Source organism: Furipterus horrens, unplaced genomic scaffold, assembly GCF_987537825.1.
Source record: "Furipterus horrens unplaced genomic scaffold, mFurHor1.1.pri manual_scaffold_4, whole genome shotgun sequence".
In the NCBI taxonomy this organism is placed as follows: domain Eukaryota; kingdom Metazoa; phylum Chordata; class Mammalia; order Chiroptera; family Furipteridae; genus Furipterus; species Furipterus horrens.
This window is the reverse complement of record NW_028327174.1, coordinates 47,300,930-47,318,463: the sequence shown is the minus strand read 5'-3', so window position 1 is coordinate 47,318,463 and position 17,534 is coordinate 47,300,930.

The window sequence follows — 17,534 nt, the reverse complement described above, 5'->3', positions numbered from 1 at the left end:
TTTTACATTTAACCACTTTTAAATATTTCAAATATGAGGCATCATCATATTTTTTATAGTAAGAAAAAATATCAAGTACATCAAACTGATTGTTCTTCATATCATATTATCTCAATCTAGCTATTGCTGATAATTCTATTACCTAATTTGGATTAATACAGACAGTATTTTAAATATTCTAAATAAATTTTTTAAAAAGTTCATAGCCTTTTAGTTATATATTTTTATAATAAAACTTTCAACCATTTGTCCCAAAAATTTATGCACTTCTTTTTGATTTTAGTGTTTAGATCATGCCTCAACAATGGTCAGTCTTTTACTGTTCCAGGGCTGAGTGTGAGCAAAATAGTGTAACTTTTTTTTTTCACTGTTCAAGGTTTATTTGGTGTTTTAGTTGGTATGACACTTGGATAGTTGGCTGCATTATTTATATGCAAACTTTTCATTTTACATTATATGGCAATGTACACTAGTCTGATTTATATAGTACACAAAATAAGATCTATAAGAATAGTTACGCATAGGACATGCAATATTGGATTTATGCATTGGATCCCAGGATGTGATTGACTGGAGAAAAAAAATTGGACTAGGCATATTGGGTAAAGGAACCACAAGTTATATAACACACAGTGAACGTGAGCCAGGAGCAAGGGCAGCAGAGGAAGACAGCCACTGGGCTCTGAGCCAGTGAATCTCAGCAAGGAAAGCCACCAGGATCTGCACACCTGACTGTCCTTTTGACCTGATTAGACTCTTCACATGACCCAACAGTAGAGTGAGTCCCTTCACAGTAGACTATGCCAGGACATAGCTTGTTGCTGTTCTAAAGGTAGTTCCTAATGCATTGGGTTTTCTTTTTTCCTTCTTTTCTTTTTATTATTATATGCCCCAAACAGACCTGGATTTCAGAATATTCATTTGCCAGTATTCTCATATACTGTATTTTGAACTTCTGTCTCTAGCTATCAGAGAAAAACTTCTGGCCAGAGAGTAGATTGGAGGCCTTTTCCTAGTTAACCTCAGGGAGTATGGATAAGCTCCCTGAGTTATACATCAGGAATTTCATTCTTTGGTTCTGACATTTATTATCTTGGCAAGATGAATGCAATATGCTTTTACACTAACATATTCTGTGTCAAGGGATACAATGTTAGGTTAGATACATGGTACCTTTTTATATGCTTTCAACTATCATTTATTCTACAATACTCTCTCTCCAAGTGGTTTGAATTGCTTCTGTGAACCTCAGTGCCATGTGAGAGGTATGTTCAACAGAACCTTCCTAACGTGGAATTGTTGGGGGGTGGGGGAAGCTCCTCCTGGAAGCACTTCAAAAAGTCAGATACATTTTTCTGCAGAGAATATTTCTCCCCATATTTATTTAGTAAACTAATCTGTTGGCTCTATCTGGAGAAACTTCTCCATACTTCTTTTAGAAACTAGTATCATAGCTTAGGTTAGTTATTGTTCCTCTATCTTAACTTCCATGACTATTTTAGATTGCATGGGAAGGGATCATTTCTACCTCATTATTCTCACCTCAGAGTATGTTTGTATTCATGATTAGACCAGGGGATCAGGAGATGAAGAGCAGCATGAAAGAGAGGGCTGCAAACTGTGCATTACATTTTACTTTTTGCAAACTTGTTAAGTTCTAAGTCTGGGCCTCTCAGACCAAAAGGGTGCTTGAAATGCAGGTTGGCTTTAGACTTCGCTTTCCACTACAGATTCTTTAATATTTTGTGAGAATAAAATGTGAGGATTATATATAATTATTTATGACTTGATGACATTCTTTTTTTACTTTCCATTCCATTGCTGTGAATAATCAATGTGCTCAGATGCATTAAGTGGTAGGCTAAGGCACTAGTGTGTTTATGATTATGTACAACGTGTAAGTTGATAGGAATTTGCCAGGCTCTGTTTGATGCCAAATTTATATGCAACCCCCAAAAGTGTATAGAACCTACTGGCATGTCTTGTGTCCTAATCTCACAAAGTGTTTCATCTTGTTTTTCTGACCCTTATTTTAATTTTCTCCTTCTTTCCTTAATTACATTCCTGTTGTATGTGAAGCCCACCCTCAATAAGTTTATAAGGAGATGATGTATAAATATGTTTCAATATTCCTTTGCTCTAAAATAGCTGAGTTCTTATTTGGGAATGCTTCTGAGAGGGCTACCATTTCACGTTAACAGATACCTATATTTTCATTCTATAATACTATCCTGTGGAATTATAGTGCTGCTGTGCTCTGCCCAAAATACAGTCCTCTGTGACCGAGTGTTACAAAATAGTGCAATCAGCATTTTTGTAGCTCATAAGCTGCAAGTAATGTATGCTTGAAAATCAATTGTGTACAATTTTCTGTAAGACTGATTTTTATCTGGAAGAACTGCATTCCTTTTTTAGGTATTTGATATGTAATTTCTTACGTGGGGAGTTTATAGAATAGGGGTTATAAATAGAGCTGATTTTATTTTTAGAGTATCATGTTAAGACACATCTAAGAAGTAATAATTCTCCTTTCACTAAAGTTGGCACACATTATAAAAAGGATGGTGGCACTTCTTCTTAGCTCAGTTTTAGTACTCATGTAATTACACTGCCAACATTTTTTAAAATTCAAACTATTTTTTTGAGGTATGAGAGTATATGGTGAGCTTATTTATTTAGCTATTTATCAAATAATTATTTACTGATGGCCTATGTTATTTGGTGCTAAGTTCTAGTAATTTGAGTGAAATTAAGGTACATTTCATGATCTAGAGGAATTGACAGGCTATAATTCAATATACAAATAAGTAATTACAATGTAATATGAGGATTCCTACATGGATACACAGATAACCTTCAGTGAGAGCAGAATGAGAGCCTTTCAGCCTGTCTGGGTGTCACATTTTAGCTGAGGCTTGAAGTATGAGAAGAGTTTTTCCAAATGCAAGAGAAGCAGAGGGAATAGCATGTGCATAGGCAGGAAATATGAGAACTTGGTATGTTCTGAAAAAAAGAGAATAAAGGAAAGCAGCTTTATTATAGATAAAAACTGGATTGAGTAATACAGCTTAGGTCAGCGATTTTCAACCTTTTTCATCTCATGGCACATATAAATAATTACTGAAATTCTGTAATACATCCAAATTTATATTTTTTGCCAATCTGGCATTTAGTAAGTACATTTTTCACTCATTCACACCAGACAGCTATTGTGTTAGCGGTTGTCATCTTTTTATTTGGCAATCTAAGGCAGAAGAGGTCAGTGCCCCTGACTAACTAGTCAGGTATTACATGTTTTAAAAATACTTGTGGCACACCAGTTGAAAATTGCTGGCTTAGATGTACAGTCATACAATACATCTTCCTGAATTACACTTATTGCCTAAACTGCAGCACCCCTTCCTCAAAGGGATGTGGTGTATAGCACAGGGAATATAGTCAATAATATTGTAATAACTTTGCATGGCGGCAGATGGTCACTAGACTTTTCAGGGTGATCATATCATAAGGCATACAAATGTTGAATCACTATGTTGTACACCTGAAACTAATATAATGTATGCCACCCACACTTTAATAAATGTTAATTACCATTCTGATGAGCAGCAAATGGAGTATGTCTACAGTTTGGCTGACTTTAAAAGGTGTAGTCAGAATATTCCCTGAAATTCACCAGGAAAACCACTCAGGCTCCCAGGAGAAGGTGTGAATTGGGGGTGATGGGTAATTTGATAGAGAACATGTATGTTACTGTGGCAAAGTCTCCTAAACAGGAGGCAGAGGAGAAAGATGCAGATGATGTTGTACATTGGAAAGTTTTGAATTGGGGTGTGCTTTTCCTTTTCATTATAATGAGTGTAGTTAGGGTGAAGTATAAAGGAGTCAAAGGAGGCCTGACTGGAGGCAGAAATTTCTCAGGAAGTGATGGTGGTGCTCTTGAGAGAGGTTATCTGGACCAGAACAGGGGTTGTAGAGATTCTTGTGAGGTCAAATCAAGTAGGAACTGTAGTTTGAGTGTATAAGGAAAGCAAGAAAAGAAAAATCTAGAATGACTCTAAGATTTATGGCTTGGAAAATTTATTGTCATTCATTAATTTAGTTAATATAAAATGAAAGCAAAAGGGCAAATCCAATTTGGGGTGATGCACAGAGTTGAATATACTTGGCAGAAATCCGAGTATATATATTTAGTGGAGACTGAATAAATGCAATCTGGGGATAAGAAAAGGAATGTGAGTTAGTGAAACAGATTTGGGGTGATTAGCAATTTGGCGAAAGCCAAAGGTGTGAGTAAGTGGGCTGCATAGTTTGTAGAATAGGAAAAGAAGGTGGCTGATTTTTTAAAAATCTGATACTAAGAACATCCGATTATTTTGGATTTTCACCAACATATATTAAATAATTAAATATATGTAAATTATTCTATTATTGGAAGTTTGAATATTGAATCCAGAGTCTATACCAACTCCTTGAGCTTAAGGATAGATTTTTTATGTGATAGTATGTGGACTCATCAAGATTTTTAAATTATGGAAATAGAAACAGCCTCAGCCTATCTTTAAGTGCAAAAGCTTCCAAGGGTTGGGGAGCCAGACCTGAGCCGGTTCCAAGCAAGATGAGGCACAGCCAAGATCCTGCCAGGGGCTGCCTCTGTTCAGGACGATGTCACTGGACACAGCCACTGCTGCTGCTGGCTGCACCACCCTGCAAGTGTGCCATCAAGAGACTGTGCTCCTAACCACGGCAGCGGCTGCGATGCACCCCTCCCCCTGTGCCTTTGGTTACTCCATGAAGTTTCAAAGTCCAGGCAGGTGCCTCTGCCAGGGTCTGCTCTACCTGCCAGGAGTCAGAAAATATTTACTCTTCTTTGACTTTCCTAGTGAGCTGTGGGCCCTGCTCCCCAACTATTGCGGGACTTCCTCCAAATTGAATGAGAATTTATATGCTGAGAAGCCAGAAATGCCAAGGAGCCCTTACCTTACCAATAACTAAGATTTACATAATGCTTTGCAATTTGCAGGGTGCCTTGGAATACGTTTCATTTGATTCTTAGCGAAACTGGGAAAGTATTTTAGTTTTTGAGATGAGGAGGCTAAAGCTGAAAGAGATAAATTGACTAACCAGAAGTTGCGGTGCCATGAAAGAAAACAGAAAACTTTGAGCGGCTATATATGTTCAATATAGTTCTAGATGCTTTCACAGTCAGTGTAATTTTTAAATGTACACTTTAAATGTTATTGAACCATGTATCCAAATATTAACATTTGCACATGTTGTTAATATTTTTAAGTTATCAGATAGTTTACATTCTTTGTCATACTAAGCTTTCGAAACCCAGTGTCTATTTTCTACTTGTAGCACCTCTCAATTAAAAAAAAGTCACTGCAATGTTTGCCATAAACCTACCCATCATCCTCAAAAGTTTCTCCTGCCCTCTTATTTATTATTATTATTATTGTATGATAAGAACACAACATAACATCTACCCCCTTAGCAAATATTTAAGCATGCAATACAATATTGTTAACTATCGGCTCTGAGTTTTCCTACCCCTCGTTCCCAGTCCCAGCACGTTTTCTAACTGGGGCTGCAGAGGCTACATGCCTCAACTCTTGTCTCCTCAGGCTCCTCCCCACAGCTGCAGAAAGCACTTGCTTCCCTTCCTATGTGGCAGGAAGCCACCTTTTGTCATATCCTGCATCTTCTCTTCAGTGACTTATGAGAAAAATATCTGCTCTAGTCCACCAGGCTTGGTTCACAGAGAGTTAAAATACCACCACTGGGAGATTTCCTAAAACTAAAAAGCAAACAAATCCCCAGTTCTCTCTCAAGTGTCTGGCTCTTAAAATTGAAAACCAACATTTTTATGATTATTTCCTCTCCTTTGAATGATGTTTAAAGTATATTTTGAAAAACAAAGCTAGAAAGTGATTTATTTGCTTTAGATTATTGCTACTTAAAGTGTGATCTCCTTTGAGCGGTAGCGTCCCAGTCTACCCTGGGTGCTTGTTAAAAATACAGACTCTCAACCCCTATTCCATTCCTGCGGGAATCACAATTTGCACTTAAACAGAATGTCCTGGTGATTTGTATATATATTAAAATTTGAAAAGCAACCGTTCTTGGTAAATTCTGCTCTATTCCTGAAGTGTCTTCTCAGCCACTATGCAGAAATAGTGACAGATTTACTAGGAATTAAAAATGCATCAGATAATTATATGTATCTTATCCCCAAAGCCATCATCTTATTTAATGAGGAAACACCTGCCAAAGTCAGGAATAAGACAAAGGTGGCCAATATCATCATTATTATTTATAAACTTTTAAAAAATCATCATCCAGTGCCACTAGAGAGAAGCATACGAATTAGAAAGAAAGAGGTAAAATCGTGTCTACTAACAGATTATTTTATATCTGGAAAACTAAAAAAAAAAAAAAAAAAAAAAAAAAGTCATTGAGAAAAATACCAAAACACAGGATAATTTAGTTAAACACCAGGTTATAAAATCAATACATAGAAAGCAGTAGCTTTCATATATAAAAATAACTGCTTGAAAGATATAAAGACCCCTTTTATAATTGCAACAAAAATAACAAAAGTACTTAGGCATAAATCTAATAAATGGCCAAAATACAAATAAAGAAATTATAAAATATACCTGAATGACAAAAATAGTAGACATGAGCAAATAGTAAGCAATACTATGAGTTTAGATAAAAAGACTCAATATTGTAATGATATCTATTCTGAATAACACATATCAGGTTTTTTTCTTGATGCTGAACAAATTGATTATATTTCATCTGGGAAAGCAATTAAACATAAATAGCTTGGAGAACCTTAAAAAAGAAAAACAATGAGGGGGGCCTAGCTCTTTGGCCAGATGTTAAAACATATTACAAAGCCTCTATAATTAGAAGAAAATTATATTGACAAGTAAATAAACAGACAAACTAATGGAACCAAATAGAAAATCCAGAAATAAACCTAATTGCATATGAAAATCCAGACCATGATTAAAAACAGCATCTGAAATTAGTGGAAAATATACACTTTTAAAAAAGCAATGTTGGAACAGCTGGATAGCTATATGAAAGAGATAAAAATGAATTCATCTTCATATTGCGTACCAGTTTAAATTTCAAATGAGTAATGTAAAAAATGAAAGTGTACAAATACTAGCAGAAAACATGGGTAAATCCTATGTAACATATGAGTGAACATTTCCCAAATTAAGAGAAATTTTCGATAACTTTGGCTATGTTTTTTCAAATACTTTATGGCAAAATGCTGCTAAATGTGAAATAAAAATACAGGAAAACATATGCAACTTTTTTTCACAGAAAAGGGTTAATATCTCTACTATCTAAAAAATTTCTACAAATTGAGGGAAAAAAACTTATAAAAGTAAACAAAAAATATGTACACAGTTCACAAGAAAAGAAATGCAAATGACACTTAAAGATATGAAAATATACTTAACCTTGCTCATAATAAGAGAGATGAAAATTAAAACATTAAAACACTGTCTCTCACCTGTTGAGCTGGCAAATATCCAAGAGTGTAACAATTGGATTTTGTTGGCAAGTCTGTGGAGAAATAGTCACTGAATACTTTGCTGGTGGGAGCACAGCCCTGGCAGAGGAACTTGTCTGTATCTAGCAACATTACATAAGCCTTTATGCTTTGGCCTAGCAATGCACTTCAAAACATTTTTCCTAAAGGTTCACTTGGAAAAGTATTGAATGACATGTATAAGGCAATTTACAGTAGTCTTGTCTGTAATTGCAAAATCAAAAGTTACCCAAATGTATAACAAAGAGATTAGTTGAAATACACTATGGTACATTCATACAATGGAGAATCATGAAGGGGTTAAAGAAAGTGAAAATTATCTCTATATTCTTATGGATATAATTAATTGAAAAAAGTCAAGGGCAGAACAGTGTTTATAATATGTTACCTCTTACCTAAGAAGAGTATGGGATATAAATATATATTATATTAATAAAACATTGGAAAGATTAAAAAAAATAAATGCTTTTCTGGAAAGAAGCGAGCAGGGTGTTAACAGGGTGGTGGGGATAAGGGTGAATGTTAGACTTCTCTAAATGTAGTTTGATAGTTTGAACTTGGAGTCCTGTAAGTGTTTTTACCCAATCTTAAAACTAGATACAAAACTAGATACTTGCAAGCGTGGGGCGCGGGACCAACCGACGCCACTTCGTGTTGGACAGTGGAAGCTGGAGAGCCGGGCTATTCGGACTGAGCCAATTGGTTTCCATGGATCTCAATAGTGCCAGCACTGTTGTTCTTCAAGTCTTAACTCAGGCCACCAGTCAGGATACTGCTGTGTTAAAGCCAGCTGAGGAGCAGTTGAAACAGTGGGAAACACAGCCAGGTTTTTATTCAGTGTTGCTGGTAAGTTGCTTAAAAATAGTTATTATTTTTAATAAAATGAGACACTATTCTATTGTTTTAAAAACCTACTTGTGTTGGTGGTTTACTTAGTGAAACTGATCCAAATGTTTGGCTGCCATTGCACTGCCATTTACTAATTCGAGGCATGGCACTTGGAGGACATTTAAGAGATGTTTATTGTTGGGTGAGTATACCCAAGCAGGGTATTGGTAGTATCTGCTTAGAAGGTTACACTGCCAGTTTTCTATTTTAGCCTGTAAATGCTGCCCTCAAGACTGTAAAGGAGGAAAGAGGAAGGACATCTCTAAAATCAGAGAAGGAAAACTCTGACTCCAAAAAACCTCCGCTGCCTTGCGGCATACCTCTTCAGGGGAAAGGCTAAGGGAGTAAACCCCGACAGAAAATCCGGAGCCGGAGTCCCTAAGGCGGTTTGACGTTGTAGTCAACACCGGCAACTCCTGCGGCGCACCTGAAGCCAAGCTGTATTGACTTTGTCTTTCCCTTGGACCCTTCAGCTGCGAAGAGAGGGGGGGTCTGCTGCATGGGCAACAGCAGACCCTCCGTATTACCCTGCCCAGGCTCTGTAGCTTCAGTTTCACTTGAGAGGACACTCCAGCGTCATCGCAAGATGTCGACTCAACACGGGAGGAGACAGATACCGGTTATAAGCTCATCCGATTGGCGAAGGAAACGAGCGCCAGGGGTCTCCTCTGACGGTGGGAGAGGTCATCGCACCTCACTGGACAGCTACCGTCTCGCCATGGCTCGCCTGCCCCACTGGGTGCGTGGGGATCAGAGAGGCGCCTCTCGAAAAGTGGGCCACAAAACACCCGCACCAGTTAATTCCAAGCAAACAACAAGAAAGAAGCCTCCGGCTCTTCGCCTCGCTAGCTGGAACATCAGGACCATGTGCCCCGGACTTACTGCAGACCTTCCGTGGATCAAGGGTGCCAGGAAAACCGCTGTCATCGATAGGGAACTGGCACGACTACACATCGACATTGCGGCTCTACAGGAGACCCGGTTGGCCGACAACGGAACTATCAGAGAAACCAACTACACCTTCTACTGGCAAGGGAAGTCTCCGGACCAACCAAGACAGCACGGTGTTGGGTTCGCTGTGAAGAACACGCTTGTTAACTCCATAGAGCCACCCACAGGAGGCACAGAGAGATTACTTACCCTCCGATTGTCAACAACTTTCGGCCCAGTCAGCATTCTTAGCGCGTATGCCCCAACCCTCTGCGCCACCACTGAAGAGAAAGAACAGTTCTACCATGCACTGGATGAAGCGTTATCCAAGATTCCCAGAAGTAACGCTCTCTATCTCCTTGGAGACTTCAACGCAAGAGTAGGAGCCGACCACATGGCCTGGCCCACCTGCCTTGGAAACTTTGGGAGAGGAAAGATCAATGAGAATGGTCAGCGACTGCTTGAGCTTTTGTGTCACCACGGCCTGTGCGTGACAAACACATTCTTCAAGTGCAAAGAGATCCACCAGGTGTCATGGAGGCACCCCCGCTCCCGCCATTGGCACCAGCTTGACCTCGTCATCACCAGAAGAACGGATATTGGCAGCACCCTCCTCACCCGCAGCTACCACAGTGCAGACTGCGACACGGACCATGCCCTCGTGGTAAGCAAGGTGCGCATAATGCCGAAGAGGTTGCACCACTCCAAGATGAAGGGTCGCCCACGCATCAACACCAGTTTTGCCAGCAACCCAGTTAAGACCCAGCAATTCATCAACAAGATGGAAGATGCACTTGGTGAGGGAGTGGCGGCAGATGACATTATCGAATCCAATTGGCCACGTCTCTGCGACGCCATATACAACTCCGCCATTATTGCTTACGGGAAGAAAGAGCGGAAGAACGCTGACTGGTACGAGGCTCACTGGGAAGAAATGGAACCCGTGATCGAGGCTAAGAGGAAGGCCCTACTGGCTTACAAGGTCACGCCCACTCCCAGTACACTTCAAGCTCTACGGGCTGCCAGGAACAAAGTCCAGAAGACCGCCCGCCACTGTGCCAACACCTATTGGCTAAACCTGTGCAGAAGCATTCAGGAAGCCGCCGATATAGGCAACGCACGAGGAATGTATGAGGGTATCAAGAAGGCAACAGGCCCAATCCCCTCCAAGATCGTCCCCCTTAAGTCCAAGACAGGTGAGGTCATCACTGACCAGGAACAGCAAATGCGGCGGTGGACCGAGCACTACCTCGAGCTGTACGCAACGAAGAACACCGTAACAGACACTGCTCTTAACGCCATCCCAGACCTACCAGTCATGGAGGAGCTAGACACCCCACCTACTGCGGCAGAGCTCGGCAAAGCCATCGACCGCCTTGCTTGCGGGAAAGCACCAGGAAGCGACGGAATCCCTCCAGAAATCCTAAAGAGCGGGAAACCAGTCCTGCTACAGCCGCTCCACCATCTACTCTGTCTCTGCTGGAAGGAGGGTTACATCCCCCAGGATATGAGAGACGCCAACATTATCACCATGTACAAGAACAAAGGAGACCGCAGCGACTGCAACAACTACCGGGGCATCTCTCTCCTCAGCGTCGTCGGCAAAGTATTCGCCCGGGTCGCTCTTGCCCGCCTGCAGACCCTTGCTTCCCGCGTCTACCCAGAGTCCCAGTGTGGCTTCAGAGCTGGCCGATCAACAGTGGACATGATCTTCTCCCTACGCCAGCTGCAGGAGAAGTGTCACGAGCAGCATAAACCACTCTACCTCGCCTTTATTGACCTCACGAAGGCGTTTGATCTGGTCAGTCGAAGCGGACTCTTCAGCTTGCTACGGAAGATTGGCTGTCCACCACATCTGCTTGCTGTGGTCATGTCCTTTCATGACAACATGCACAGCACGGTGTCCTACAACGGCGCAACCTCTGAGGCCTTCCCAGTCAGCAGCGGAGTAAAGCAGGGCTGCGTCCTCGCGCCTACGCTGTTCGGAATCTTCTTCTCCATGCTCCTCCAATACGCCTTTAAGGACTGCAGCGAGGGTGTCTTCATTCACACCAGATCCGATGGCAAGCTCTACAACCTGGCCCGTCTACGAGCCAAGAACAAAGTCAAAGAGGTGCTCATCCGTGAGATGCTCTTCGCCGACGACGCAGCTTTGACATCACACTCCGAAGAGGGACTCCAGCAGCTAATCACTTGCCTTTCCCACGCATGCAAGGAGTTCGGACTAGCCATCAGCCTGACGAAGACAAATGTTATGGCTCAAGGCACGGGGACTCCCCCATGCATCATCATCGATGGATACACCCTGGAGGTTGTCAACGATTTCACTTACCTCGGGTCCACCATCTCGAACTCTCTGTCAGTCGACTTGGAGGTCAACCGGAGAATCGCCAGGGCAGCCACAGTTATGGCCAGACTGAACCGGCGAGCGTGGAACAATTCCAGCCTCACTGAGAAAACCAGACTGCGCATCTACCAAGCCTGCGTACTCAGCACTCTCCTCTATGGCAGCGAGACGTGGACCACCTACGCAAGGCACGAAAGGAAACTCAACAGCTTCCACATGAGGTGCCTGCGACGCATCCTGCATGTCGCCTGGCAGGATAAGGTCCCCAACACCGAGGTGCTGAAGCGAGCCAATATGAGCAGTTTGCATGCAGTTCTTAGCGAGAGACGCCTCAGGTGGCTCGGCCATGTCAAAAGAATGGATGCAGGCCGTATCCCCAAAGACCTCCTCTACGGCGAGCTAGCAGAAGGCAAGAGGATGACAGGGCGCCCAAAACTGCGGTTCAAAGACATCTGCAAAAAGGACATGACACAATGCTCCATCAATCTCAACACATGGGAAGTTCAAGCAGACGACCGCCTAGCCTGGAGGCTCGCGGTCAGGCAAGGTACGTCACACGCGGAGGCTGCGCGCAAGGAGGAGGCGGTCCAGAAAAGATCGAGGCGGAAGCAGCGTCAGCAGCAGCAACAACAGCCATCTGCCTTCACCTGTAACAAGTGCGGCAGGGATTGTCACTCCCGAGTCGGACTGCACAGCCATTCTCGGCGGTGCAGATAGACTCTCAGGAAGCTACGCCATCGTCTCTCGAGACGGACGGCTGCCGACGACGACGACGACGAAAACTAGATACAAATAAAGAAAACAACAAATAAGTTAATCCATAAAAATTGGAAACGAAATTAAACAAAATAAAACAAATGTATTTCACATTTGTGGATTCGTGTCTTAGTAACCAAGAAGATTATTTCATGTGACTCTAAAACAAATGTAATTTGAAAATACATTCTTAGTAAAATATATCCTAAGGACAAAAGGAACTGCTAAGATATTTTAAACTATACTTAGTATTAATATTGATATTGTTATTTTGAAAACATAGGATAGAGTAAATAAATAATATAATTAGGAACCAAAATTTTCAGGATGAGAGTAACACATATATAAAGTTAGAGAAGCTAAAACCATATGTTCTGGAAATATGATATACACTCATGATGTATTTTTCTTTTAAAAACAAAATAAAATTAATGAAATTTAATTCCTAGCTCTGGACACTGACAAGCCCTAGAAGCAATGATGTCACAATAGCAGTTAGTATTCCTGCCTCCCAATTACTGTCTCTAAATACCATTTCCTGAGGCTCCTTGTAGAAACTGCTTTCTCAGGAGCTAACTTGAAGGGATGCCTACTGGCCACAGAAGGAACCATTTGAAAATAAAAAAGAATAATGACTGTACTCTGGCCATGTGACTCAGTTGTTTGGAGCATTGTCCCAAATACTAAAAGGTTGCGGGTTTCATTCCCGGTCAAGGCACATTCCTAGGTTGCAGGTTCAATCCCCAGTTGGGGTACTTATGGGAGGCAACTTATTGCTGTATCTCTCTCACACTGATGTATTTTCTTCAGAGAAGTCTTTCTTGACTGCTCTATGTCAAGTTGTCAGTTCCACCCCCAGTGCAATATCCAAGTCAATTGTTCTTTCATAGCACTTATTTTCTGAAGTCTTATTTACTTATTCGGTTATTTGTTTTTTGTCTGTTGCTTCCCACTAAAATGTGAGCTCTAGGAGAGTAAGAAAACATTGTGTTAATTACTTCTGATTCACTGTGGCCTAAAATAATGGCTGGTATTTGAGCAGGTACTCAATAAATTTGTGTGGAGTGAATGAATTTGCTTCCTGGAGATTGTGGGCATTGTGTGAAATGAATTGGAAGACTGCTGTTGCAGTAGTCCAGGTGAGAGGACAGAGGGACCATTTCTGGCTGAGCTCAAATGCAGAGGAGAAGAAGGGACCAGGTGAAATCAACAGATCTGAAAAACTGGTTGTATGGGGTGGAGGGAGAGAAAAGAAAATTTGGCCCAAATGACATGGCTGGGAAATGATAGTAGTATCATTAACTGGAATGGAACCAGGAGAATGAGGGGGATTATGGATTCTGTTTTCATATAATAGGATGGAAAGCTAGCAGCGAATTAAAGATGAAGAATGTGACCCAGGAGAGAGGTCATCTCTGGAGACAGCTTTGGGAATTGTCTGCCCCAAAGTGCTAATTAAACCATGGGGTTGATTGGAGGGCGCCACAGGAGAGGCCCAGGTAGGGCAAAGAGCAAGACAGACCCCAAGCCAGCCGGGAGAGGAGCAGCAAGGAAGTAGGGTGGTCCCATGGTGAATGCTGCCCCAAGGCTGCTGAGGTTGAGCTGATGAAGAACAGGTGAATGTTGTTTTGATTTATAGCATCCTCTCCTTTTGAAACTTCATTCTTTTCTCTGCGGTAAAAGTTGCTTATGTTTTCTTTTTAGCCTATCAGCCTACAGAAACTTTTCCTAAAACACAAGAAAACAGAACAACAATTCAGCTTTTCTTCATCTCTATAGTTCCTCTCACAGTCTAATCATCCCTCTTCATTGGGTTTTATTTTTCCCAAATTGAGTCTTTTGCATAGACTCATTCTCTCTCTGTCTTTTGCTGATCTGTTCATTAGAAGCACAATAGTAATAAAATAAATATATGCCACTCTTACTTGCAGGAAAAAAACATAGTATTTTCTTTTTTTTTGTTTATCTTTTAGTTATACTTATTAAAAATTTAGACAATTAAGAGCCATAATGAATACAAAGCTATATTGTTCTTAAAATCAACCAACTCCCATCTCCAGGGTTTACTGTTGTTTACCGTCTGGTGTGTAACCTTCCAGATCTGCGTGTGTGTGTGTGTTTGTGTGTTTAGAGAAAGAAAAAAATTATAAGTTTTAGTGCACAGACTCAGGCATGTAGGAAATTTGTTTATTTTTCTATAATTGAATTGAATTTGTATTCTAAATCCCTTTATGCTGGGTCTTGGGGAAAGAAATCTCAGTCAATTCAGAGTTGTCCTAGTCTCTCTCTCTCTCTCTCTCTCTCTCTCTCTCTCTCTCTCTCACACACACACACACACACACACACACACACACACTCCCCTCCTCTGCCTTGCTTTCACCCAGGCTTGCATCTGAATTCCAGGAACTTAGGGGGTGTTGAGGTTTTAGAGGTCAGGGGGAGGGGCTGAAGTGGCCCTGGATCATTCATCATTTACCCAACTGGTGCTTGGTTTTCCATTCAGGTTGATTAGTCATTCCTGCTCATCTGGTCCATGCAGGGCGCTGTTGTGTCCTTATGCTCATTTTCTTCTTTCTTTTTCTAAATAATTAATTAATTTGTTTGTTTGTTTATTCATTTTTAGAGAGAAGGGAAAGGAGAAAGAGAGGGAGAGACACATCACTGTGCGGTTGCCTCTCACTTGTGCCCCCAACTGGGGACCTGATGTGCAACCTAGTCATGTGCCCTGACTGGGAACCGAACCAGCGACACTTGGCTCGCAGGCCGACGCTCAATCTTAAAGCTCATTTTCAAACCTTCTTGGGTTTGACTCTTCAAGCTCCTTTTGGGCATACAGAAAACGTACAGCATGTTTCCTGTGTCACATAGGAATTAGGAAGCTGTTTCTGGTGGTCTCAGGTTCTCTTAGCCTAGACCCATGGGGCCAATTGGAGGTTGATTGGAGGCTGCCACAAATCCATTTGTTTGTCACTGTTCTGTACCAATTACCTTTTGTGCGCAGGCTTGTCACTTTCTTTAGATTTTACCTTGGAGTGAGGGTGGGTGTAAATTCCCTTGGCTCTTGCATTTTCCAAATCTATTTTAGGTTTCCCTTCTTCTTTGGCTGAGATTAGCTTCTTAAGACCTGCATCCCCATCAAATTCTTTTGCTTTCCTTCTGAAGCTCCCCTATTCCAAGTCTGCAAATCACTTATTTAATCTGGGAATAGCGTGACCAATTGTCATGGTTTTCTGAAATGGAGATGGTTCTGGGAATGTGGGACTCTCATTGCTAAATTTGGGAAAGTTTTCGGGCAAAAAGGGTACGTGTTCACCTTACTTGGGAGTGGGGATGAGTGGTGAAGGGGAAAACTGGCCTGTTCTTCTGCCCCAGTTCTTGCTCATGTGAAACCACCTGGAGAAATCTCACCAGTAACATGGCCCTTGGAGATGAACAATGTTCTGTGTATACCTGGCACTTCCCAGGTGGTTTTCTTCCCCAGACTCTATAGGAGGAGCACTCTGAATGGAAGAGAGGGCTAGGCGACGGTCTTGACCTGCATTTGCACAGCAAGTACCCAACTCTTTACTGAGATGTCTTGTTTATTTGGAGTGGCTGAAAGCTCCAGAAGCTTCCAATCCTTGGGCACCAGTTGGTAGTGGGGTCTTAATAGTGGGGGGATGAGAGGAGAGTAGGGGGAGAAGTATCTGTAGGCCTCTGTTGTGCTTTGTTGGCTGAGTTTATGGGCCTTCTAAATTTCCAGAATCTCACAGATTACTCTTGAATAGATTGATCAGATTCTTATCTTTTCTCCCCTCTCTCTACTACAGAGGGCACAGAACTAGTTTTTAAAGCATCAGATTCTTTTATATGCTTTATTTTCACTTGTTGTCCCTTCCTCACCAGACACTGCCTTTCTTCTTTCAAATGTAAAACATCTCCCAGGCTTCTGAATATGCAGAGTCTGTGTTGGGCAGGGTGGGCTGGAGGGCAGTGGCAAGAGAGAAAAAAAGCTATCTATATTAGCAATAGCCAGCAAAAGATGGTCCTTTATATTAACATTGTTCACTTCTAAGTGGAATATAATTTGTAAACTTTGTAGATGTTACTCCTCAAGCTTTTTACCACTTCTTGAGCTTGCATATTCTGCCCGTCTCTGCAAGATGCACTGTATTCTTGTATCCTGTCTCTCTCACGCTCCATCTCAGATATCATCTCCTCTGTGAAGCCTTTCCAGCTCTCCCAGGAAAAGACTAAATAATCATCATTGGCTTGAATGAGTAAAGTTGAATAAGTGGAAGTGTAATGGAGCAATCACATTATTGTGTTGGCTTCTCAACATCTGTATGAATAGTGAACAGAAATAAAGGGCTATAAAAGGACCACTAGAGAAACAATTGCTAATTGCAGAGGGCTAATTTAAATCCATTTAAAAAGCTGCAGCATCGATGACAGTAGGAAATAGTTTGCTTTCCCTATTACTGTAAAGATAAATGATTTTCCTTATCTCGCCAGGAGAAGTGGTGTGTTGTAACTGTGGGAAGACCCCCAAATTCTGGGTCACCTAGCCTGTCAGTCTCTGCTGGGGACAAGAAGACCCTTTCGTCTGGAGTTAGTCATTTTATTGTCTTTATTTTGTTTTTGATGCTATGGCCACTCACAGAATATACTATGAAGCAAGACAATCTTCCACAACATAATTTTTTATGACTTTTTACAAACACTGGCCTGTTAAACCGAGGTATGTTAATATTTTGATAATAATAGGAGGTAGTATCTGCTGAGTGCTTGCTATATGCTTAGTACTGTTCTAAGTGATTGACGTGTATTATTAAATCCTTTAATACAAGAGCAACTCCATGTGGTAGGTATTGTTATTGTTGTTGTTGTTATTTACAGATGAGGGACCTGAAGTGCAGAGTTTAATTAACTCACCTAAGGCCACTCAGCTATGAGATATAAGCCCATGTAGTTTCTTTCTAGAACTTTTGCTCTTCAGTAACATGCAGTTTACTGCTTCTCTTTAAGAAAACTACTAATACTGCCTTTCAACTTTAC